This window comes from Vombatus ursinus, unplaced genomic scaffold (genome assembly GCF_900497805.2).
Source record: "Vombatus ursinus unplaced genomic scaffold, bare-nosed wombat genome assembly UNPS02014791.1, whole genome shotgun sequence".
NCBI classification, from domain to species: domain Eukaryota; kingdom Metazoa; phylum Chordata; class Mammalia; order Diprotodontia; family Vombatidae; genus Vombatus; species Vombatus ursinus.
In genome coordinates this window covers 881,022-908,794 of record NW_020954569.1, presented here as the reverse complement: position 1 = coordinate 908,794, position 27,773 = coordinate 881,022, and the positions used below count along the sequence as shown (strand labels likewise).

The window sequence follows — 27,773 nt, the reverse complement described above, 5'->3', positions numbered from 1 at the left end:
GAAAGTGATGACAGATTGGTATTAACTTTGTAAATGTTTGCATGGAGAGCTGGAAAAATATATACCCATTTTGGAGCCTGAAGTATGGTAATTTGGGATCATAGGATCATCACTTCTGAAGTTGGGAACATCCTTAGAAATCATCAGTCTTGCATCTCCAATTGCCTCTGAGGTCTTGGTGAAATCTTAAGCTCAACTTATCAAAAACTGAACTCATTATTTTTCCTTCCAAACCCATCACCATCTTTCCAGTCACCCAGGTTCAACTCCTCACTTTCTCTCTCACCCCTCCATATCCAATCAGTTGCCAAAACCTATTGATTCTACCTTCATAATATCTCTTTTTATGTCCCCTTCTTTCCTCTGACACTGCCACTCATCTAGTGCAGGTTTTCATCACCTCACCCCTGGACTACTGCAATAGCCTGCTGGTTGGTATCCCTGTCTCAAGTCTTTTCCTACTCCAGTCCATCCTCCACTCAGCCATCAAAGCATTCTTCCTATAGCATAGTTCTACCCATGTCATTCCTTTCAATAAGTTCCTCCAGACTTCTATTGCCTCCAGGATCAAATGTAAAGTCCTCTGTTTGGCTTTTGAATCTCTTCCTATCCTAGTCCCTTTCCACCTTTCCAGTCTGCTTAAGTCTTACTCCCCTCCATGTACTCTGTGATCTAATGACACTGGCCTCTTTGCTGTTCCTCAAACAAGACATCCGCCTGCTGCCTCCATGCCTTTTTTACTGACTGTTCTCTGCCTGGAATTCTGCATCTCTGTCTCCTGTCTTCCTTCAGTCTCAGCTAAAATCCCATCTTCTACAAGAAACTTTTTCTGATGCCTCTTGATGTTAAATCCTTCCCTCTGAGATAATCTCTGATTTAGCCTGTCTACATTGTATGTACATTATTGAATGTGTGTACATTATTGGTTGTATGTACATTATTGTTTGCAGGCTATCTTCCCCATTTGACTGCAATCTCTGTGACAGCAGAGACTGTTTTTGCCTGTCTTTTTTTACATTCATTTATTTTATTTTATTTTATTTCTTGGTTGGGCAATGGGGGTTAAATGACTTGTCTAGGATCACACAGCTAGTAAGGGTTATATGTCTGAGGCCAGATTTGAACTCAGGTCCTCCTGAATCCAGGGCTGGAGCTCTATCCACCAAGCAACCTAACCACCCCCCCACTTATTTTATTTTTAATTTATGGAATAAAACAAGCATTTCCATAACATAGTATGACAAAAAAGATGAACTTAGCACAATGCTTTGAACATAGTAAGTGCTTAATAAAGGCATATTACTTTGCCTCATCCAACCCCCTTATTTAACAGATTGGAAAACTGAGGTCCCAGAGAACAAAGAAGAAACAGTCAAGTCTTTTGAAACAGAAGCCAAGCTAATTTTGTGATAAGAAGTGTGATCTTGTAGAAAGACTTATGGCATATCAGAAAATGATAAGAAAAGAAAGAGATTATCTGATACAGAACAAATATGTGTGGAAAAAGAACTGGAAAAAGTCTTGGAGTCAGGTAAAACCTGGGTTCAAATCCCATCTCTGACACTTTCTAGCTATGTGGCTTTGGGCAGTTCATTTCCCTATGCCTCAGTTTCTTTTTGATAAATAGAAATAATAAAACTTGTACCTACTTCAAAAGACCAAGTGAAATAAGTATATAAAGTGCTTTGTAAAACTTAAAGCAATAAATATATGCCAGATATTATGATATAACTACTGATATAATTATGCCATAACTATTATTTATAATAAATGTATAATTATATATCATATACAATAAACATGTAATTATATTTTTCTTACTATGATTATGGAGCTACAAAGAAAAGGAAAGTTTGTGGAAATTACTTTTACAATGATAATTTTCCTAAATGGAAAAGTAGGCAGGTAACAGATCCTGGACCATACTGTAAAATTTTAAGGCTTTTTTTTTTTAAAAAAGAATGTTGAAAGCAGCTTTAAGGAACAATTCTAAAGAGCTTTCTTAAACAACTGTAAGACATCTTAAGCATGAGATTAGTATCTGGCCTTTATTCATGTACCTTAAAGAGCACCTGAGCCCACAGCTCTCACTTCCATTCTTGTCTTGGAGTTTCCTACTCTTTCCTCCTTCCTGGGTCTCTAACAGATAGTCCTCCTTTCAAAGGGCAATGCCTCTCTGCATGTTTGCTTGATCCCATCCCTTCCCATACTCAGTTCCCAGCCCCAATCTTCAACCTATCTACTGCTTCTCCCCATTCTTAAAAAAAAACCTTACTAGATACTATCAGACCCTCAAGCTAAATTTCTCTCTTCTTTCTCAGCCAAACTACATGAAAAAGCTGTCTATACTTGCTGCTTCCACTTCATTCAACTTCCACCCATTTCACTCGGCTGAAACTGCTCTCTCCAAAGGTGTAAATGATCTCTTAATTGCCAAATATGATCGCCTTTTTCTCAGTCCTCATCTTTCTCAACCTATCTGCTGTATTTGACACCATTGACTGTTCTCTCCTCCTGGGTTGACTGGATTGACTCCGTCCTCTCTGGGTTTTTGTAACACTACTCTTACCTGGTTCTCCTGCTTATCTATTTGTTCCTTCTCTATCTCCTTATCAACTCCTAATTAAAAGTGTGTGCCAAGGTTCTGTCCTATGCTCTCTTCTCTTCCCCTCCTATATTCTTTCTCTTGGTCACTTCTTCAGCTCTCCAAGTAGATGACTCACAGATCTATACATCCAGCTCATCTCTCCCCAAAGAGTCAAACACATAATATCAATTGCCTACTAGACATTTCAAACTTGATACTCCAAAAACACCTCAAATTCCACATGTCCAACATAATTTATTGTTCTTCCCAAACCCACCCTTCTTCCAAACTGCCCCCTCTCAGTTGAAGGCAACACCACATTTTCAATTTCCCAGGCATTATCCTCAACTCCTCTCTCTTCCTTACCCCACCTATCCGGTTAGTTGACAAATCTTGAAGTCTCTACCTTCACAACAATTCTTATCTTACCCCTTCACTCCACTCACATAGCTATGACCTTAGTTCACACCTTCCTCATTTCTGGTCTAGATGCCTAGATGACTACAACAGCCTCCTGACTGGTCTCCCTGCTCCAACTCTCTCTCTACTCAAATCCATTCTATAGAGCATTGATGGCAATTTTTCCTAAAGCGAATATGTGACTACGAAATTCTCTTACCCTGTTTTCCTATTGTTATTAAGATAAAATATAAACCCTTCTGTTTAGCTTTTAAAGTCCTATACAAGTTGGGTCCCAAGCTATCTTTTCAGCCTCTCCCCATGTATTGTTAAATCCAGCCAAACTGGCCTTTTCTGTGTTCCTCACACATAAGATCCTATCTCACGTCTTTGACTCTCTGCACTGGCTGTCATACTATGTGCCTGGAGTGCACTTTCTCCTTAGCTCTGTCTCTTACTTTAAGATTCAGCTCAAGCATCATCTTCTGCATGATGCTTTTTCTCATCCTCTAACTGCAAGTGCTTTCCCTCCCAAACTACTTTACATTTGTATTTATATTTATTCACTTTATATTCATCCTTCACATATTTACATATGTACTTGCTGTCCCCTGTGTTAGAATGTAGGGTCCCTGTAAGTAGGGATTATTTCATTCTTTGTACTTATATTCCCAGTGTCTGGCTCTAGACAGAGCTTAATGAATGACTGTTGATTTATTGATTAAATTTAAAAGAAGCTCTCTGGTCACTGAAAAGTTTCTTGAACACATCAGGCACTCAATAAATATTTATTGATTATTGGATTGCTAGGAAGAGGGTGCAGGTAGGAGCTGGGGAAATGGCATGGGCAAAGGAAGAAACCAAAATCTGAGCCAAGGCAGCCACCGACCACATCAGAGGATGGTCTTTGCCCACAGTAGCAATGCTACTGAGCACATTCCCAGTAAGACATTTAGCGTCACATGCACAGTCGTATGTAACCTTACTTTATAAAATAAATAAGATCGCAGACAGGCACAGTAGTATAGTACATAATAGCAGTGAGCCTGGATTCAGGAAAACTTGAGTTTAAATCCTGCTCCTGGTACTGACTTGCTGTTTTAACCTCTCTGAGCCTTAGGCAACTCTAATATTTATCTACTCATGGATCTACAAAGGTAAAAGGAATTCCCACACCAACAAAATCACAGACCCTTGCAGTATTAATGCTGATCCTGAAAAACTGAAGGATGCCATAATTCTCCTGAACTAGCTCAAATTCATCATATCCAGGGAAGCTGAACAAATAATGTTACGCCCTTTTTAAGAATGGGAAATTCAAAGGACTTAAGTTAAGATATAGAGTATGTGACTAGACTGAATTAAAATATGAGACTTTCCTGGGTATCCTACCCACGCTTTTAAACCATAATTTTAAGTTTACCAACCCCATGCTTAAGGTTACTATAAGAAAGGGTGCAATGTTCACTTATGCCAAGGAGCAATCATTTCATCATTATCATTGATTTTAATCAGAGCTTGGAATTAACAGTCGGCCAGGACGCTACCAGCCACCACAAAAATCCGTCCCACTGAATGGGCTGAGGAAAACAGCTGTCGAGCTAACTTTTGGACAGCTGTTTTGCTCAGCCCAGTCTTGTGTCCCAGGAGACAAAGTGAGAGAGCACTTCTGCACCTGCCTCAGCCTCGGACTCCTCTGGTGGCAAGTGATTGGGCTGGTGAGAACAGATGTCCATCCGGCAGCTTGCCAAGCATCTGTTCTCCTCAGCCCAGCCACCAGAGGCAGAGTGAGGCGTGCACAGAAGCACTATCCCCAGCTCATGAAGCCCATCTTTGCCCTATCAACTAAGAGGCAATGAGGGTGGGAGGAGGTGGCATGGCAGGGGAAGCCAGGTGACAGTCTGGAGATGTTTTCCTAAAAGCTACAAGTCAGTGTTGAACACAGATTGCCTATCAGGTAATAAAAAGGGACATTCTTGGAATCCACAAGTGGTTTTTGGTAAGAGTTGCCATCCGGGACTTAGACTATTAGTTATATTTTCATTCTTATGTATTTTGTCTCCCCAACTTAAATTCTAAGTCCTTGAGGGTTAGGGCCATGACCTACAATAATACTGATAATTCCTTGACATAGTGCTTTCCTCAAAACAACCCTGGGTGTGGTAGGTAGTACAAAAATATTATTATCCACATTTTACAGATAAGGGAACTATGGTTCTCAGTGGTTAAGTGACTGTCTATAGTAAGAGCTAGTAAATGTCTGAGATGGGATTCAGATCAAAGTTTGCCGATGCCAACTCTAGCACCTCATCTACTAATTAAGCTGGGCTAATTCTCTGCATCTTTCATGGTCTTGTGCATACAGTAGGAGTTCAATAACTATTTGTTGACTTATTAATTGTGCCATCCGAATGTTTATGAGCAGTGTTGAGAGCACCCCAGTATAGTTCTGGGTCTCCAGAGCACATTGGCTTTCATGAACAATTACTCACCAGGTGACTGAGAAGCCCATGGCTGTAGAAGGACATCAGAGTAAATAAATATCAATAACAGGTATATTTGTCCTTGGCTAGATTTGAGAATCATGCCCTCCTCCTGTAGCCATATCCACTGGAGGTTTTAAGTCTTCACCATAACACATATGACTTGATATCACAAAATAAATATCTGCATGCCATGGGGAATGGAATTTTCTGACTTCAAAAACATATGCATTAATGAAAAGTTTATCTTACTGTGGTTTCCCTTCTCTTCCTCCCCTCCCCCACACATGTACTGTGCCCAACTTTGTCTGTTGATAGCCCCAACTCTAATAGTAGGCCACAGATATGACCCATGGGTATAGTATGGGCCTGACCTGTGAATCAGCTCAAAAGTTAGCACATGGCCATGCCTCTCAGGGATGTATATCTGTCCTGTCCATATGTGGGAAGACACACTTCTCCAAGCTATACTTTCTACTCACTTAGAGAATCAAAGAATGTTAAATCTACCAGGGACCTTCTATCTCCACCCCTTCACATCTCCATTTTATAGAGGAAGAAACTTTTGTCTCAGAGAAGAATGAAGTGTGTTACCCAAGGTCATACAGCTAGTTAGTGGGGGAGCTGGAAGGAGAACTCAGTTCTCCTAATGGTTGTTCCAGAGATCTTACTACACCACACACTGCTCTAACCACCAAATACGGGGCACTTTGCAGTAGATAGTCCATCAAACACATTTTTTGAGCTTTGAATCTAATCAAAGAATCCTAAGGGCTGGACAGGACCTAGAAGTTTCACCACCTCTCTCTCACCTCCCACTTTCAGGTAGGTATAGCTATGTCTAAGGCATTTAAAGTTTAACATACACTTTTCCTGAAGACCTCCAGGAATCTCCTTCAATAACCTATTTCAGTGTTTAGCACATAAATGAGAAACAAGTGCTATGTATTTATCACACATGAGGCACAAAACATATTGTGAGTCAGGCTACTCACTGATTCAGCTTCTGGTTCCTTTGAATCTTCAAGTTTCCAACCTGTTCCCTCACTTTGTAATCATACTCACACCCATGGAGTCCAACACTCCTTAGAGGCAACAAGGTAGCAAAGCAGATAGAGAGCTAGACCTGGAGTCAGGAAGTCCTGAATTCAAATCCAGTCTCAAACACTAGCTATATGACCCTGGGCAAATCACTTAATGTGTGTTTGTTTGTCTTAGTTTCTTCATCTGTAAAATAGGTATAATAATAGCACTTACTTCAAATGGTTATGAGGATCAAATGAGAAAATATTTGAAAGAAGCACCTAGCCCAATATCTGGCACATAGTAGATGCTTAATAAATCCTTCTCTCCCTTCCTCCTTCTTCCCCTCTCTCCTTCCTTCTTCCCCTCTCTCCTTCCTTCCTTCTCTCTCTCCTTCCTTTCCTTCCTCCTTTCTTCCTTCTATTCCTTTTCCCTCTTTCCTTCCTTTTGTCTTTCTTCCTCTTTTCTTCCTGCCTCCCTTCCTACCTTCTTTCCTTTCCTGCTCTCTGATAGTGAATAAACTAAAATATGTAATTTACCACTTAGAGGGCCTGACAACCTAAGTTTGTTTGATATTGATTACTGGTTGATATCAAGTATCATTGATATTAAGTATCATGAAATTATTTTTGTGTCTTGAATTCCTGAGACAATTCAAATGAAAGCAATTTCAGAAATACAATTTATGCATTTCTATTTAAAAATCACATAACTCCCAAACTTTATATATATATTGTCATAGTTGAGTATCACAACAACTCAGTGAGGTGGATACTATAATCACCATTTTACAGACAAGGAAACTGAGAGTAGGAATAGTTAAGGAACATTTCAGATTACAAAGTCCAAACCTTACCTGAATCAGTCTGCCGAGAAATATTTATTAAGCGCCTGTTGTATGCCAGGTACATACTTCTACCAGAAGTCTTGATCCTTTAACAACATGCTCAACAAGTGATCATCCAGTTACCACCTGAGTACCTCAAAGAAGCAGTGTAGTGTATTAGATAGTGCTACACTCAGGAGTCCGCAAGTTGGAGTCAAAGAAGACCTACAATTAAAACCTACACCTGACATTCAATAGCTATTTGACCATGGGCAGGATAACTACCTGTTGGGGATACTGTTTGAAGAGATCCAGGCTTGTTGGACTATGCATGCTATGATGTGAGTTTTGTTAACCAGAGTTTTGTTTTTTCGGTTGGTAGAGTGGAGGAAGTTGTGGGAGGGACATATCATAAATGCATATAAAAATTACTTTAAAAAAAAAAGAGGAAGAGAATCAGGCTTTAGGTGGGAGTAGAACTTGATGACCTGTGTAGTCTTTTCCAAATATGAAACATTTCTTTATTCATCTCATGTATGTCTCTTTCACTCCAAAAAATGCTATATCCCAACTCTTCTTTCAAGAGATGCTCAATAAAAGATGTTTATTCACTGACAGAACATCAAAGAACTGATACGTAAGGGGGAAAACATAATTACTACAATCTGGGCATGCCAAGGAGTTCAAAAGGCTTAGATTTATAGCTAGAAAAGAACATAAAGATCATATAGTAGTAGTTGTAGTAGTAGTAATAGTGCTGGAGGTGGTGATGGTAGTAATAGCAGTAGTAACTAACATTTTATTGCATTTTAAGGTTTGCACAATGATTTACATATATTATCTCATTTGGTCCTCATAACAACCTTGTTGTATCCACATTTTACAGATGGGGAAAATGAGTCAGACAAATGTTAAATGACTTGCCCAGGGTCACAGCTAAATATCTGAGGCAGAATTTTAACTCAAGTCTTCCTGATTCCAAGTCTACCACTCTTATCCACTGTCCCACCTACCTTCCCCTGCTCTTTACAAATGAGGAAACTGAGGTCCCAAAAGGATCAAAATGCAGAGCCAGAATTTGAACTTACATCTTCTGACTTCAGGACTAGCTTTCTTGCCACTGCATTGCAATAGTACATGTTCCATTAGGATACTTATCACTAAATAGAACTTAAGTATACCATAAAACCTTGCTTACACATTTTGCTCTTTTATCAATTCATGAAAAGAATAAAATAGTATTTAAAACAGTGACTATAAAATGCTGAGACTGAGTCTACAAGCCATATGTTGAAACTTATCTCATGACTAAAGAATCACATTTATTACCAAGAGAAATGGCTTCCTGAATCCAAGTATAATCTTGCATCTCCCATTACTGTCCTTTTAAAGTACTCCATTGAGAGGTATAGAAATCTATCCTGCCCTACAGGAAAATAGAAAAGGAAGAGGACAAGAGAAATGGGGGGCAGGGAGGAGTGGAAGATAGAAGGGAGGGCAGATCATGGGAAAGGGTATTCAGAATGCATGCTGTCTTGGGGTTAGGGGACGGATGAGATGGGGAGCAAATTTGGAACTCAAAATATTGTAGAAGTGAATGTTGAAAACTAAAAAGAAATAAATTAATGGATAAAAAATAAAGTGCTCCATTGAAATCTAAGAAATCATAACAAAAGTGCATCTTAGTGAATGATCAATTCACTTCCTCTGCAGAGAAAAGGATGTTACCAGGAGAGTGTACTGATTACTCAGGCTCAGAATAGAATCTCCTAAAAAAAATACTTTCCCTTTAATACGGTAATCCACCTAGCCAACTCTTATATTCCCCCTGGAAAAATAACCTATCCTTGTAACTCAATAATAATTTTTAAACATTTCCTGCAGGGGTAGGCAAAGAAGTCAAAGTTTCAGGAGGCATTCAGAAGAATGGCAGTTTTCAGCTCTGGAACTGGTTACTCTTCTTTGCCACTTCCAAAAGCAAGAGACCCTACCATCAGATCCTGTTGTACCCTCAAGTTATCTCCCTACATCTCTTCTCAGTTTCTCAACTGAACTCTTAGAAAAAAAGTTATTTCCACTTCTGTCTCTATTTCCTATTCTTTCACTCACTCTTAAACCTTTGTAGTCTCCTGATCCCATCACTCAAATGAAAATGCTCACTCTAGTTACCAACCATTGACAGTTCTGATGGTCTTTTCCCATTCGTCATCGTTCTTGACCTGTCTGTTCCATTTGACACTGCTGACCACCCTCTCCTCCTGGTTACTATCTTTTTCTTGGTTTTCATAACATTACTCTCTCCCAGTTCTCTTCTATGCTGTCTGATTACTCCTTTTTGGTCTTCTGGGATGGTTATTCATTCATATCACACCCCTAACTAGAAGTGTCTCACAAGATTCTGTCCTGGTCCTTTCTTTCTTCTCTGAATTCTCCCTTAGTAACCTCTTCAGCTCCCAGGGGTTTAGTTATCATCTCTATGCAGATGATTCTCACCCCTATACATCCAGTCCCAGTTTTTCCTCAGTTTCTTGCTAATTTATTAATTGATTGAGGGATGGTTAAGGTAGAAAAATAAGGTATCAGCAATACTTACTTTTGTGGAGGCAAGGGGGAGAAGGTTTTTCATGGCTATCACTGTCTGCCTTACCTTCAGTTGTAAAAGACCATTTTTGGCCTGGAAAATAGCAACTTACCTCCTTAGAGAGGTTGAGTAACAATTATGCTAGGTGAGTGAGCATCATGCCTAGTAATTAAGGAATTCAATTTCAACTCAATAGATATTTACAGAGTGTCTACTATGTGTAAGGCACTGGTTAGGAAAGGATGCTCATGTATTACCTGTAGAGTCTTCTTGGGGAAGAAATATAGACTCCATGGGGAAAATACAGGCTAATTAAAACTTCTGCTTGGGATAGTAATTATAAAAAACTGTTTGCCATTCAGAAGTCTTTACTATAGCTGAGTTGTATTTTCCCCCAAATATCACAAAATGAATTGTGAGAATTGTTTCAATAATCAGCAGGACATCTCTCCAAAGAAGATAGTTATTACTTTATTTAAGAAACAAAAAAAAAAATAGGAAGTGATAATATAAGTAGCTTGTCCAAGTTTACACACTGAGTCAATGCAATGAAAGGAATGAAATCTGGACTTCCTTACCAGTACAGCTCAAGTGTGCAAAGCTCTGGATTCTCTGACCAGATGACCTATAGCCTATAGGCTATTTTCTCAATCAACGAAGAATATTTCTTGAGCACCTATACTACATGTAGGGTTGGTTTTGGAGAGGAGAAGATAATGAGTTATGCTTTGGACATACTGAGCTGCTTAAGATACATCCTGAAGATGTCTGGTAAGGAAGTGACAATGTCAGACTGAAATTCAAGAGAGAGATTTGTACAGGATATATAGATTTTGGAATGAGCCACATAGAGATGCTATTTAAAAGTCATGGGAGTAAGAAAAGATCACCAACAAAAATTAATGTAGAGAGGAGACTGGAGAGTCTAATCTAAGGGACAGATATATGATGACTCAGCAAAGATGACTAAGAAAGAGAGATCAAACCTGAAGGGGTACGAGGGGAGAGCTGTATTACAGAAGTCAAGACAGAAAGGATATGCAGAAGGAGGGAGTGGCAAATTCAAGTCAGTTCAGTTTAATTATACAAGTATTTATTAAGTATCTGCTACGTCCCAGGCATGACAATAGATGCTGGAGAGAGACAAAGGAAAAAAAATGAAGCAGTCCCTAAACTCAAGTGGCACATAGTATACTGCGGGAAAAAACCATATACACATTTAAGTAAATACAAAATAAATACAAGGTAATTGGAAGAAGGAGAGCACCAACAACTTGGAGAATAGGGACAGACCTCTTGCAAGGAAGTGGTACTTGAGTTGGGCCTTGAATGAAGGTAGGGATTCCAAGAGGTGAAGGTGAGGAGGGAGGGCCTTCCAGGCATGCAGCACAGCCTGTGCAAAGTAATAGAGGCAGGAGATTAAATGTCATATAAAGGGAACAGCCAGTTTGACTAGAAAACAGAATTCAAGAGGGACAGTGTTTTTAGCACAGTGCCTGGCACATAGTAGACATTTAAATGCTAGTTGACAGACTGGAGTAATGTAAAACAATATCAAAAGTAGCATAGAAAGACTAAGAAAAAGTTGTCACAGTTAACAGTTAAGAAATCAGTAGTAACTTTGTACAGAGCAGTTTCACTTGAGTGTTGAGGTTGGAAACCAGATTGCAATGGGCTGGAATATGAGAGGGGAGTGAAAAAACAGGGTAGAACACAGATGATTCATTTTAGAGGTCTGGCAGCGAAAGGTTTGATAGATACAAAATAGGTGTGGATGGGATGATGAGACTACATGACAAAGAGTGAAGAAAGTTTCTAGAACACATTATTAAAGATATCATTTGTGAATATTTAGGAACAGAAACAGTGATCATAAAGAGCCAATGTGGCTTCATCAAAAATAGATGAGGCACATGAGACTAAGCCTATTCCCTTTTGGAAAAGGTTACCAAATCAGAAGAATGCTAGAGGCTTGCATTTGCCAAAGTTTCAACAAAACATTTGATAAAATCTTTCACGTTCTCCTTGGGGAAAGATGGGGAGAAACATGCTAGATAATAGTACAGTCAGGTAGATTCAAGACTGGTTGAAAAACAAAACCCAAACAATCATAATTAATGGATCGATCTAAAATTGTTGAATAGTTAACTTAAAACCAAACCTGGTGGATCCATACCTAAAAGGCAAGAATGATACTCAAAAAGAGGAAAACTAAGTCATATCACTGAAGAGAAATTGAGATCTATCCATTTTAAAGCTATCTAATGCTATTATCATCAAGTCACATCTCTTCATCTTGTCCACAAGGAAGGAAGTGAAGGATGCACAAAAGAAAAAATAGGCAGAGGAGAAAGGAAGAAAGCAATTAAAAAGAGGGATGGAAGGAGGAGAAAGAGGAAGGGAGGGAAAGGAGGATAATGGAAGAAAGAGAAAGGAAGGGAGAAAACAAGGTAGGGAGGAAAGAAGGGAGGAAGGAAGAAAGAAAGGGAGGGCGGAAGGGAAAGAAGGAGAAGGGGGGAGGTGTTTCCTTCATAGTATGCTTTTCCATGCATCAATTGCCAACCCTATATTCCACCTCTCAGTCCATCAATAGCCAGCCCCACCGAGTGGCACAAGCATTCTAAGACAACTTCCAGGGTCGTATTGTAGTGACCCTCTCTCAGGGTCCCCTCTCCTTATAGCTTGTACTGGGATGAGGATCTAAACCTCTCTCCCCAAGTGACAGGGCTTGTGGTCAGTTTGTCCTCTATATTGCTGCCCCTCTTGCCCTACCACCCAGGCAAATATTTTTACCCAAGAGAAAATAATTTCTAGTTATAGCTTTGGGTCCACTGAACTCTAGAACCATCCTACATGCACATTTGGGGGGTGTTAGAAATAGGGAACATTTTCCTGACATTAGGAATTTATTGAGAGAACAGACAACTTGTTTGCTTCATGGGTACACCCAATATATTATAAGAAAGAGAACTCCAGTACACTAAGTGAATTATCCATAGAAGGTTTATGGAAAGATAGGGGCAATGAGGAAACATATTGATGGAAGGAATAGCCACATCAAATAAATCATGGATCCATCAAATCATCAAGGAACTGCTTGCTAATCACTGAGATAGGGTTACCAAGGGAAATTACTTAATCTTTTCTGGATATCCTTTAAAATAGGGGGGAAATCTCATCTCTTTGGAATAATTTACATATAGTCCTAGAAACATAAAGGTAGAATAGATACCTTCTCAAAATCCTTTCGAGTCTAAGACTCCATATCTCCTCCCCACCCCTCACCCCCAACTTCTCTCTTTCTACATTTTGCATTCCCTCTGTCTGCTCCTACTCATGGATTTTTCCTCCTTTGAAGTAGAGCATGCTTATTTTAATCCCACAATCATTTTCATAGAATTTATTTGTCTCCTGAACACCTTCTCGTGCTCTTTTATAGAAACCTGGTCAAAGGTCAGGGTTGCCCAATTACCCATACATAGTTTAGTGGTAGCATCAGATGCCTAAGCAGATCAGAACTACCATCCCAGCTCCAATCTATCATGGCCTTAACTCCAAATATGAGTGCCTGGAGGAAATTAACAGTTGCTTGTAGTCTGTTGTAAATGAAAATCGGATCCAGAGTAATTGATTTTAAATGGTTTAACAAAAATCTCAGTCACTTTTCACTGAGAATACAAAGTTTCAAAAACGTTCATTGCAGGATTCTCTCTCATTTTTTTCCTCCCCCCTCTTCTGGCTTAAACCCTGAATGGCAAAGATCCGAGTCTGAATAAACAGTGTGGGTGGTGACTGTTCTGTGGGGCCCATGTAAAGGATGCAATCACTTTCTTATTCTGTTTAGTATTAAATCATGTGAAACTAGCCTGGTTCCTATACATAACATTTACTCCATAATGGAGGGTAACATAACATGTATTCTTTCTCGACTTCACAGAGGGAAAAAAATAATTAATTCTCCCAGCTTTGAGTATTTAATTATGTATAAAGTTCATTGACTTCACTGTCTGCTGTCAGATGATCTTGCTAAGGCCTGTGAAAGGCATCCCAGGAATGCAGTGATGTGGGCAGAAACACAGTGAGTTCCTGCCACAAAAGGCTTTAAACGGAACAGAATCAGAAACCATCCAGAGACTCTAGAGAAAACAGAACTTCAGAAAAAAATCAGTAATTCAACCTCACCTAAGCATTTCTAAGTCCCTCAAAAGTGATCGTTATAAATCAGAAACTTAGGAAAATCCCTCAGGGATCTGGCACATGACTGGATGAAGTAACTTTGTTTACTGGTTCCTGCTGCAGCTGGCTAGAAATGTATGTATTTGTGAGGTTCTTTGCCTGCTCTAGTGGTAAAACTTTCTGATTACTTCACTGCTCCACGGATGTTGAAGCTCCATACTGGTTTCAGCAGGAATATTTAATATTTACAAAATGTTGAAACAAAATCATTTGTAAATGCATCGCATGACTCAAAAAGAAATGGCAAAGTCTTTATTTATTCAGGGATTATTGCACGATACAATACACACAGGTGCACAAAGATAGATGCACTGACATGAAGGTGAAAGCCTTGAACCCTATTCCTAAAAAACAGTGAGCATGATTCTCCCCTTAGAGTCTGTGAAGGGGGAGGAAGGAATAGCAACCTCTCTTTCCGAGGCTAGAAGGAAGAAGCAGCTTCTAACTCCATCCTATGTTCTCTTAAGCCGTACTTTTGGCCAGAAGACACACTACCTGAGAATAGAGCTTTCAGAAAGCTCGGAAATTCTCTCGGTGGGACACTTCTTGCATCCTCCTCTAGCTCTGCTGCTTTGGAAGTGGGAGGCCTGGGTATATAGATGAATGCGTAAGCAGTGCATACCACCACAGGGATTGTCTGCTGCCCGTTCCAAGTATGTTTACATCAGTTTGGGTTCTCTGAACACAGGGAGAGAACAGGGCTCATGGCTAACATAAAAAAGATGCATTCCAGAGAGCAACCTGGTGAGGGTCCAGTATTAATTATTTTCTCCTCGAGTAACTCACTCATTTTGTCCACCAGAATAAAAATTAAGCTGCATCCCCTCTGATGTTTGTATTACAGAATACAAAAAAAAAAAAAACTGCATGACTAGAATTTAGCTGACAACTTGGATACTTTGCTGGATGTAGATGGGAAGAGGTATCTATCTTTCTTAGCTTTCCAAGGCTAACCTGATAGTCTCAAAAGCAACAAATTCACAAAACCAGAGGCCAGAAAAGATGGTAAAGTATCTGTCTTGAGTTTCAAGGGCATTCTGGATAAGAGAGATGCAACTTTTATCAAGTCATTCTAACCTGGTTTTCTCTTTAATCTCACTTTGCTTTTAACTCCCTGTTCTTCTAGGGGTTTTTGTTGTTCAGTTGTTTTTCAGTTGTGTCTGACTTTTCGTGACCCCATTTGGGGCTTTCTTGGCAAAGATACTGAAGTATTTGCCATTTCCTTCTCCAGCTCATTTTACAGATGAAGAAACTGAGGCAAACAGGATGAAATGACTTGCTTAGGGTCACACAGCTAGTAAGTGTCTGAGGCTGGATGTGAACTCAGGTCTTCCTGATTCCAGGCCATGTACTCTTTCCACCGCAACACTTAGCTGCCCTGGTTAGCTACCAAAAGAACCTTCTTTACAGGACTAGTACATAAAGAGCCACAAAATTTGGCATCATCATTATTAGTAATAACAATAAAAATGATAATTATAGCCAGCATTCATGTAGTGCTTTAAGGTTTGCAAGCACTTTAAAAATGTTATCTCATTTTATACTCATGTCAACGTTGGAAGATACGTGCTATTATTATCCCCATTTTACAGATGAAGCAACTTAGGCAGCCAAAGGTTACAAGATTTGTCCAATGTCACAGCTAGTAAGTGTCTGAGACCAGATTTGAAGTCAGGAAGATGAGTTTTCCTGACTCCAGACCTGGTGCTCTATCTACTGTGCCACCTAGCTGAAAATTATTGTATGTCATTTATAGAAATCAACACTTCCCAATTCCTCTCCTTTCTCATTCTTTCCCCCCATTCCACTTTTTCCATATCTTTCCTATGACATTTGTCCTTGTCCTTCTTATGGCACCATCCCTTGTGTTACCATAATTTATGTATACCTTATTTCCCTATGTAACCTTCTCAAGGGCGGAAACTGTGTGTCCTACTCATCTTTGTGTCTTCCACAGAACCTAAGCACAGTGTCTTACCCATGATAGGTACTCATAAAATGTCTGGTGAATAAATGAACACCATAACAATGTCTATGATAGTTGCCTTTCCTAAACCTCAGTAAAATTTCGAAACTCTCAAAAAGGCTTGGGTTTCCTTTGGAAGGCACATCTATCTCTCAGTCTTTCAAGAAATTTTGATCATCCTGGAAAACTCAAGTGGCAATGCAAGTTTATGATTTTGTAGAAATCACCTGATAAGTTTGATAAAGAGCTTATCTATACCTCTAAGTCTATTTCATAGCCATTCAGTTGAACACAGAAGATCTTTATAAAAGTGAATGTGTATAAAGATATTAGTCTCTAGATGCTCCTTGAAAGAATGGACAAGTTTAATTAGTCTCCATTATCCCAATCTCCATCCCAATACTACACCTATATTTAGGTTCCAAGGTATGAAAAAGAAGATAAGGATTATCAGAAAGTTTGACACCACTTGTTATAACAAGTAAAACGCAAAAATAAGGGCCAGGAGATCCCTAGTTTATCACTTAAAATATAGATAACTCAGAGGCAAGTTATTAGACTTTATTTTGATGTAGTATCTTCACAGAGGTATGAAGAACACATGAATGTCAAACAGAAATGTGAAAATCAAATGTTTTATGCAATAAACTATGTTCCCTAATTCTACCATATCCTACCCCACAAATCACTGTTATTTTGTTGTCCTCCCCCAATATCCCAACTCTTGACTATCCATGGCCCTTTACTCCTTTGCTCACTTCCCAACTTACCTAGATTCCCTCGGTTCTAGATTCCCCTCCCCATACTGTCCTAAATTGTGTTTATTAAACATTAAGTTTACAAATTAACATGTGCTAATTATTGACGTAGTTGGAAAGTCCTGAGCCTTCTCCAAGCAGCACGAGTTCCCCCAATGGTACAGTGGAACATGTGACCCTTTCCAAGACCTCCGCTTTTCTGGCCAGCTGAGGTAAGCCCATGCCTCTCTCTGTGTTTGTGCACTGGCTTGGTGATCAACCGAGTGCTGGGGTTTCATCCCTTAGCTTGGTAAAATGTAGGTTGAATCTTCATCCTCCCAGTAGAAGTACAAGACGCACAGGGCTCCCCAGCGACGGCCAGCTTGCTCTTCTGCTACAGACTGAAGGTTCCTGGCAAACTTCAGCTTACTGACACCACAATGCACAGGTTTACCCTAAACTGCTTCCCTGGGAAATGGACGCTTTCGCCCGCCATGATGAACGTGAATATGGTAGAAGACATAATCTTGCTTGGCCTCGTACGCCTGACTGCAAGCTTTATTGGGTCTGGTGGGCTTGGGGCACTTGGCGGAGGGCAGGTAACTGGAGGTACCGCCGGCAGTGCATACACAGAAAGAACTACATGACACCCAACTGCTTCTTCCTTCACAGTTTGTGGATGTATTTGTGGGCCCCCATGCTGGCTCATGCTTCTCCTACCACTAACCAGAAAGCTCCCCTCCCCCCAAAAGGAATCATCCTTCTTCTGATAGGATCCTGGATTTAAAGCTGTAAGGGACCTTAGATACCATCAAGTCCAACCTGCTCATTTTACAGATGAGGAAGATGAGAGAGGTGAATACCTTGTCTAGGGTCACACAAGTACAAAGTGTCTCAGGAGGGATTTGAACCCAGGTATTCCTGAGTCCAAGCCCAATATTCTATCTACTACATCACACCACTTTTTATTGTCCATTTCTCCTCATTGTTCAGAATTGGATCTCTGGTAAATAATGTTAGTCCTGTGTACTAAGGGAAGCAGCAGGATTTAGTGGTGTCACAAGACCAGGGTTCAAGTTCTGACTACCACTTTCTGCTGGATTCGTGTGGGTAGGTCATTTTATTCCTAGGAGTCTATCTCTTTATCTAACCTACTACTTGTAGGTGTGATGAGGAAACCACTTTGAAAACTAAAAAGTGCTGTGTGAATGTAAACAATTAACATTAGAAACAATATGAAATTACTTCCTTTTAAAGAGCTTAATGTTCATTACCCAAAGCTTCCAAGGAATAGATAGATCAATACAACAATTTTCTATGCTCTCTTTGCAGAATTGGTCTGCATTGGAATATAGAAAAGAAAAGATAAGAATTAGGAAGAGGAGTCTATGAAGTTGAGAATTATCAAACTTCACATATGGTGATTAAAATGACACAGAGAATCTGCCTACTTCATATGTAACATCAATAGATACATATAAGCTTTTCAGGTGAAATAATTTAATGTGAAGTATTAATATCATTTCCCAAAGTTATAGCACTGGAGAATGTATGAGAAGAGATGCTGTCTCACTGCAGAAGATGTAACCTCAATTTGGCCTCGGCTTTTTGTCCCTCCAACTCATAGATATTTCAAAGTTACCAACTCTGCACAAAGTCCTCCATAGAACACCTTACCTCTCCTTCCTTTAAGATGCTTTTTGGAGACTAGGCTTTTTGTACCAAAACAATTAACTAAAGGAGAAAAACCTCAATCACTAGTTTCCTTTGACACCAGAAAACCAGCTTGTTACATCTGAGCACTTGGAGATACAGCCTTAATATTCTCTGACTTCATCAGTACCTTTTCCACCTTTCTTAAAAAGGGGAGCTCCTAAACTAACACTGAAGATTATTGCTTTAAGGGATTCATCCCATGAATTCTGGAAGATTCATCCAGCAAAGCAGATAGGTCATTTGTTTAATATGTAGAGAGGCAGATATAGACGTAATGACTTTGAAAGTCATGATTCTAAATAAGACTTCTAAGGGATTCCTTAACATGGAAAGAAGAATTTCATTAATCATATAAGTTCATTGCATCAGGTCCTGAATACCATCTTGGCCAGAGCAAAAAAGGGATTCTTGGAGAAAAAAATATCTCAGGAGAAAAACTGTTGAGAGCTGTTTCTTGAGCCCCTCTGCAACCTTTTAAAAATATATTCTGAGATTGATCCTTAAGTACATACACTGCTTTTGGATGTTGAGTCCAACAGGCAGATGTTTTCCCTTATAATTCTTGTCTCTCTCTGAATCTGTTTATGACATGTTTCTATTTCAGCCTGTACCTTTCTTTGGTCTTTGCAATTATTGCCAATCCTGGTGATTTTTCTTTTCTACACGCAATTTTTCTGCACACTATACACAGGTTGGGTTACATGGAAAGGCATTGATTAGGTAACCTGTTACCACTTTACCTGGCTTGTTGGGTTTTTTTTTCCTTCCACATGCATTAAATGCTGTGGTAAAAGCATCATATAAATTATTTAGTCCCCAAAGTTGGGTGGCGCCAGAATGGGTTTTAGCTCATCTTTAGAAGTAGACTATTTGGGGTCATGTGAATAGTGCAGCTCCTCAAAAAAAATCATTTAGGTACCAAGATCAATTATCTGTGAGGTTGCTACTGTGTTGTTGATGCACAAATTCAGATCAGTACTTCCTGGCTTCTAGACTGTGGTAGATGCTCTTTATATCAGATCAATTTACAGGTCCCACAAAATCGTCCAATTTATCAGCCAATGAAGCAGAGAAGAAGGAAAGCAGGACTGGGCCCTGCTGTGAAACAGGGTTTTTTTTAGGGGGCTGTTCTCCTTCTCACTGTAATCCTAATTTTAAGATGTATGTATCAGGACATGCCCTAGCCTGGAAGCAGGGATTAATGTAAATAAAGAGAATCCTGTTGGATACATTTATCTGTTGAACCTGGGGATTTTGCTCCCAATAGACATATAGACCATATACTACACAGATTTACTTCAAATCTAGTTGAAAAAATCAATATATTTTTTTCAATAAGTCCTATAATAACTGCCCACACACTGCCTATTGTTCCCAGTCTGTGCCTTGGCCTCCTAGTCAAGAAGACCTAGTATCTCAGCAGCCCATAGAGCTCAACCAAGCCAAACAGAAACAATCATCTGATCGATAGCCAAAGCAAGCAGTATTTGTTTGTTATTTTAATGGGTGATATCTTCAAAATAACCCAGAGAGGTGAAGACACATCAAACAGCAATTTTATTTTGCAAAATATACAAGGTCCATTGTGGAGCCGGGGCTTGAGCTTAAATCTAATTTCCAAGGCAGTGCTCTAACCATTTGACTATGATAATTTTCAAGGACAGATGTATGTAATTTTTTATAATGTCTTAGTTATTATTGTTGTTGTTATTATTGTTATTATTCAGGTTTATTTACTAGAGGCTGACCACGTCAAGGCAGGGTGGCACTAATTACTCCCAGTAACTGCTTGAACGTTTTCACTGGCCCCTTTCCCTAATCCAATCCTATTCCAGGTATAAATGGTCGTAGTATGTGAGTGCTCATATTATCTAATGATTCAGGACAGCTGATATTGTGAACTATATTAGAGGAAGCTGGGGAGGTAACATACTTTAAATGTAAGAAGTGAGGAAATGTCATTACCTTTGTCTAACTTTAATGGGGAAAAACTTTTCCCAAACATATCACTTTAACATAAATTTTGTTTATCAAGTCTCTTCTTTTTCTAGGGAACAAGAAGCAACAGAGCAAATGGCCTTGTAACCTTTATCAGTGTACATGAAGAACTAGTACAAAGTAAGGGAGATTTCTGGTACCAAAGTCATCATGTGCTGACTCCCTGTCATTTCACACCCTTATTAGAAGAAAACAGGCAAGATTGTTTTGGTAAATGGCAAAAGGTCAAAGAAATGCTAATCAGAGTGTGAGCAAAATAACCTTCCTACCTGTCCAACGTTTTGCTATGTATCAACAGACTTTGCAAAAGTCCAAAAATGACAAATCTTGGACAAATTTGGACAAATCGTCTAAGGAAAAAAATGAGATCTCCTAGTAAAACAGATGCCAATAAAAATGTGAATGTTTATCAATAAGTAGATGAAATATGGGGTCAGATCACCAGCATTTAATGAATATTTGAGGTCATCACTTTTAAAAGAACAAGGTCCCAACCTACACATTCTGTAGACATCTCTGGACAATCTTTAACTTTAAACCAGGTATGACAGTTGAAACACTATGAGCTAAAAAATAAACTTTAAAAAGTTGGTTTTCTGAAAACCAACCAAGTTCATTCGACTATAATTTCCCTGGAGATCAAATAATATTTTTACTTCTGTATTTAATAAAATCCATCTAATCACCCTTGAACATATTATATACTTTAATTTACAGATGGCAGCATCCTCAGAGTATGAAACATTATTACAGTTATAAAGAGATACTTAGGTATTGAGAAAACAAAGGAAAAGTTCCAATCTCCTTATTCCCAGGATAACAATAACAATGACCACAAGAATTTTCACCTGCTTCATAGTAAAGAATATTATTTGTGAGTGCGCTTACCTCCACCTCATAGAATACATGAGTTTCTTCAAGATTCAATTCAAACACCACACTACAAAAAGCTTTACCTGATCTCCTCAACTGCTACTGCCCTCTCTCCCGAATTGCCTTGTATTTATTTATTTTATTTATGCTATAGGTACTTATAATTGCAGATATTGTCTCCCCCAATAGAATGTAAATTCCTTTAGCAAAGGGATTATGTCATTTTTTCTCTTTGTATTCTCAGAGCTCAAAACACTGTCTGCCACTAACAAGGAGCTTAATAAATGCTTACTGATTGGTTGATTTATTGAATCTGAAATAGTAGGATTTTCCATCAAAAATTTCATAATTCAAAGTCCATAAATAGGAAATATGTGAATTTCCCTTATTAATGAAAAATATATTGAAGGTCAAGTATGAAATGGTGTGGTTCTTTGAAAAGGAAGGTCTGAAATTACTAAGCACTTAATATATTAGTAAAGTTGTGTATAATCATTTTTTACAATTATAGTATACTGATTTCAACAACGGCTTCTCCTATTGAGTTTTAATGTACTTTTGTATGCTTCATGAAATGAGTCATAAATGTAGCATGTAGGAGCACATATTTATCTAATGTGACATATGTATATTAAAACAAATGCAATAAAGGCAGTGATGGAACTAATGGGCAATTAAAATTTCCCCAGAAATGATCAACTGATTATGATAATGCTTTTATCATAAACCCTATGTGGTCTCAGTTTCCTTACCTGTAAAATAAAGGGTTGAACTAGATAGTCTTTGAAGTTCTTTCCAGCTCTAAAGCTAAGGTCCTATGATCTTTTAGTCGCCAAAATCTGGAAATTCCTTGCTCTTTGAGTTCCCTATACTAAAAAATGCTTAATTCTGAAGACAATGAGAATAACTAGTGCCCTAGGAAAAGCACTAGAATTGGTCAGAAGATCAGGATTTGAATATCAGCATGACTGAAAACTAGTTGTGTGGCCTTGAGCCTCAGTTTCCTTATCTGTAAAATTAGAGGTCTGAGGTCTGGTCAAACTTATCCTTAAATCTCTTCTACCTCCACATTCTCTGACTTCTCCAGTCTGCATCAAGATACACAGATTAAAGAGATAGCCTCGTAGTGAAAAGAAAAGCCAGTAGAATTAAACTAGAAAGCTACCACAGACTCAAATCGCTGGAACTGATTTAATCTCTATTGCCTCATGGAAAAAGGAGAATGTAGATAAATTGTAAGAGATTAGAATTAGAAACCATTAGAATTTATTCAGTTGCTCTGCTTGCTGGTGGCTAATTACAAGTAAAGTAATTTATATGCATAATTTGGGAATTTCAAATAAGGATGTAAACAATTGTTTTTTAGAAGGAGCAGGGGTATAGGCTTTAAATGTTCCCTGAAATGATTACTAGCTTCAAGAATGGTTCACACTGGGTTTCTGGATGAAGACATTTCTTCCTAGAACACATCACACTTCCCATGAAAAAAAAAATCCAAACCCAAACTCATAAACAAAATTGAGCCTATGTTGTCTTTCTGGTGTTTGTGCAAAAACCGGCCTTTGTTTTTATTCCCCAGGGTTTCATCCCAACTACCAGAATAACAATTTGAGTTTGAGTCTATAGTAGTGCATTTTTAATTCTATAGACAATAAGTATCCTTAGGTGCAGGGTACATGCTAGGCACTGGGGATATAACTGAAAATTTTCCCTGCCCTCAAGGAGCTTATATTCTATGCTACTGGAGATTTACAGAGAAGAGTTATTAGCTATGGTTACAAGGTGCAGTACACAGATTTAGTAATTATATACTTTACAAAGGTTAGCATCGTTTCTAAAGTTTGTAGAGTAACTTGAATTTCTCAACAAAAAATCTTTCTTTCTTCAGGTCCACATTGTCCTTCCAAGTACAAGAATCTACAGGGAATCTCTTTAATATGTTTTTGAGGTGGAAGTGGGACTTTCTAGATCATGTACTCCACTCCCTTCATTTTACAGATGAGAAAAGTGAGGCTCAGAGATGTCTCATGCACAAAGTTACACATCTAGTCTACAATAGAACCAGGTCTAAAACAGCACCTGTCTTTACTACTGAATTTACCAGAGGACAGGGAGGTCTTTCCTTGAGTCCTTATAAAAAATTATTATCCTGGAGAACTTTTAAAGTCATCAGAAAATTTCTGCCACATAGATGTGACTTCCCAACTACATTTAAAAGAAAAAAAAAAGGTTAACAACCAGAATTATGAACTTTATTCCACGGTGAGCAGAATAATGTAAAATCGTGGTACCAGGGAATTTTCACATATTAATTAAAGTCACTCATCCTATGAAGAAAATTAACTCTTCTCATTTATCTTCTCATTTATCAAATCATATACTAGAAACTATTCAGCTATTTTACAAAGTGAAAACTTTGCTTTCAAGGGACTGTTTCCTATCATAAAACATGACTTCTAAACCATAGTGATGAATGCACAAGAATACCTAAAGAGCCCTATTTGGGGCACCTAGGTGGCACAGTGGATAGACCACCAGCCCTAGAGTCAGGAGGACTTGTGTTCAAATCTGGCCTCTGACATTTACTAGCTGTATGACCCCGGGCAAGTCACTTAACCCTGATTGCCTTGACACCACCACCACCAACAACAAAAAGAGGCCTATTCACTGAGTGGGCGTTGCTTCACTCAAAGTGAGAACCTGGAAAAGAACTTAGTTGAAAAGGGCCAAGGTCTCCCACTGCATCCTGGGTCATCTCCAGTTGTCCTCATCTATATCTGGTCACTGGACCCAGATGGCTCTGGAAGAGAAAGTGAGGCTGATGACTTTGCACAGCCCTCCCTCACTTAAATCAAAGTCAATTGCAAGTCATGTCATCATCTCCCTGATGTCACCATCCTCTTCGAGAATGAAAGACAAACCACAACAGATAACAGGGAGTTTCTAGATTAACTGGGCAGAGGGAAATAGAGAGGGATTTTTTAACTTTGGTTTTAAAAGTCATCGATGATTGTGTGACCATGAAGAAATGACTAACATTTAGAAGAAGGACATTTTGAGTTTGAATGTCATGACTTTTCATTAGTTAAGAAGCAGTATACTTAAGTTATAGGTTTCTCATCTGGTAAACAAAAGCCCAAACCACAAACAAGTTCTTGTTCCCAAGGGGTAAAGTTCATGCCTTTACTTCTTCGCCATCCAGAAATATAATTAATGCTAATCTTGCTCTGAGAGTCTAAATTGCTTCGAAGTGATTTGCATTCACTAACCTGGTTTATAAAAATGAATAACAGACCCATCTTGAAAAGAAAAAGAATTAGTCATCTTTACTATCCACAGCAAGACTTATAGGCAGCACATCCTGCTTTCAAGTTTGTTGACATTTAGCACCTATTCTGTTTTATTACTTACTTTGTTAACCATTAAAACTCCCTCTATTTACTTTAGTTGGGCATACAACCTGTCACCCAGTGTGGAAGGTCTTGAAACAATAAAAGCTTAGCTACTCCCTCTGCTCCAAAGTCAGTCTGCCTCAAGTGAAAAAAGATTTGCCAAATGTGTGGCAAGGAAACATTAAAAAGAGAAGCAAGATGAGCAAAATAGATAGCTTCCCAAGTTCAGCCTTCCATGATATTATCTGAAATGAATTCACAGAAATATAAAAAAAAATCAATATTCAAATACATGCACAAAATCCATCCCAAATGGAAACTATAAATGATTTGTGGAATAATTTGCTAATCTGGATAACCCAGTCTTCTAACCCTTCTATTAAAATGAACAACTGACATTTAAAAGTCTGTATTTACAGTTAACTGCTTACATACTAAGAATATTCATTCTGTTTTTTTATTACTCTTTATTTGAAAACAGTTTGCAAAATTTTTAAAAGGGAATTTTTTGGGGTCTAAACCGTTTATCTTAGTATTGTTGAGACTATGTACAGTGTTAGGGAGTTACCTGGGGGGGGCCTTGAGGAGTTAACTGACCTGTGCCAGAGGCAGGACTATACTCATGCCTCCTGACTCCAAGGCCCTCTATTTACTATGTCACCCTGTCTCTCATGGAAAATTCTGAATAAATAATGTTATTTTTATTTATTTTTTTTAGGCAATTGGGGTTAAGTGACTTGCCCAGGGTCACACAGCTAGTAAGTGTGAAGTGTTTGGTCTGAGGCCAGATTTGAACTCAGGTCCTCCTGACTTCAGGGCCAGGGTTCTATCTACTGTGCCACTAGCTGCCCCACAAATCATGTTATTTTGTGAACTACATAAACTGGAGTGTCTTACTGGTCTTTGAAACTATAGACTGAAAGTTATACGAAAAGATAGTCTATGTGGACTATCGTCCCTAACAACTCCTCTTCCCAGACTCCCTTGAACCATTTTTAGTATACTATTAAATGAGCAAAATATTTATTGTGGAATGTAAAGAAGTATACAAAATATACTAGTTCTTTCAAACTCTAGAAATGAATAACTTAATTTAGTAAGTAGAACTAAGGAGTTTTCTGTGTTCAAAATGATGAGATTGGGGGGGATGACGGAATTCATTGATAATATTTCCTAGATGATTCTTAGTATATTGTGGGCAAGAAGGAAATAATACACATTTTTGTGGCTGTGAATAGCTATCAAAAAAAGAGAAAATTATTTGGACTTTCACTTCTCAATAAACTGCAGAAGACATTTGTAATTTTTTTTCCCCTACTGAGACATTGTTCATCAGTTGGGAGAATGAATTTTCCATTTGTTTTTTTTAATCTTTCCTGAACTACACAGAAATTCACTGTTTATTTTCCACCCCCAGAAAACTGTTTAAAGGATACTTTCTTTGGTCTCTATTCTGAGGTGTCACAATTGGTCTGGAAAACATGTGTTTGAATGTTACTAAACGAAAGACCTCTCCTATGTAAAGTCCCATTTCGGTAAAATGTTTCAATAATGGAGGCCCTGGGTAAATGAATATTCTGTTTAAATGGAAACTACCACAAAGAATGAAAACATGATCAAATATGGTTAACACAGAAAATAAGTTGAATTTGATCTTTCTTTGATGATTCATAGAGGGGCAGCTGGCATAGTGAATACAGAGCTGGCCTCAGTCATAAAAATGTCACTGACACATACTGACTGCGTGAACCTGGGAAAGTCACTTAACCTCTCATTGCTCTAGTCAATTCATTTAGACTGTAATTTCCAGAGATGGTGCTAACCTGTTTCAGTAGAAGGAGTTTCCTCACCTGGGATTTCCCTATACTAATGAAATCATAGGTCTGGTTCCTATGTCTTAGTGATTTATAAAGCATTCTCAGATCATACAGCAGCAACTTTGGGTCTTCATAATGAACATCAGTTATTTTGCTGCTAACATGTACAGCTAATTGAGCTTTCTAGGTTTTTACATTCTAGATCAGGGTGGGCAACCTGTGGCCTCAAGACCACATGTGGCCCTCTGGGTCCTCGCACCTGAGGTTCCCCACAGGTTCCCCGCCCCTGTTCTAGGTGTTTGCCATAGGTAGGTCAAAGTAGACTTCTGGGCAAAAATCTGAGAGGTTTTCTAATTTTCATTGTAAGCCGAATCTGCAGAAATACCACGTAAATGGTTGTAGGTGGCTGCCACTGTAGTTGACTGTGCCCCTGGAGACCACCTGTTAAAGCAGATCACCTTAAGATGAAACCTTTTTTTAAATTTATTTTTAGTTTTCAACAATCACTTCCATATGCTTTTGATTTTTAAATTTTTCTCTCCCTCCCTCCTGCCTCCCTCCCCAAGACAGCACGCAATCTGATATAGGCTATACATATACATTCCTATTAAACATATTTTCACATTAGTCATGCTGTAAGGAAGAATTAGAACCAATAGGAGGAACCACAAGAAATAGGAAACAAAACTCAACAGAAGAAAAAAATGGCAAATAGTATGCTTCAATCTGCATTCAAACTCCATAGTTCTTTCTCTAGATGTGGATAGCGTTTGCCATCATGAGACTTTTGGAGATGCCTTAGATCCTTGCATTGCTGAGAAGGGTTAAGTCTATCAAAGTGTCATTGCACAACGTGCTGTTATTGTACAATGTTCTCCTGGTTCTGTGGTGAAATCTTGATTATATGTGTGTTGTACCTTTACCATGCATTCACTGTTGTTGGTTTCTTGGTTGAATTCAGACACTGGAGGAAACTGTTATAAATGTATGGGCACCATGTGTCAAGAACTGAAGTAAAGGTATGGGAGGGTGTCAAATGTGAAGAAAGGTAGAATGCAGAGCCACCAGATGCAAAGCAGGAAAAGTAGGGATTTGGGGGTTCTGCAGATGACTCTGAATTCCATGTTTATAACCCTGAA

The 27,773-nt window shown here is 38.6% G+C and overlaps 1 protein-coding gene and 1 pseudogene across 1 annotated transcript in view; both read right to left on the bottom strand.

Moving 5' to 3' along the window:
* BCL2 (BCL2, apoptosis regulator) overlaps positions 1-27,773 on the bottom strand; it is a 227,343-nt gene that overhangs the window by 117,421 nt on the left and 82,149 nt on the right. The window lies entirely within an intron of this gene.
* On the bottom strand, positions 16,960-17,537 carry LOC114047911 (annotated as a pseudogene).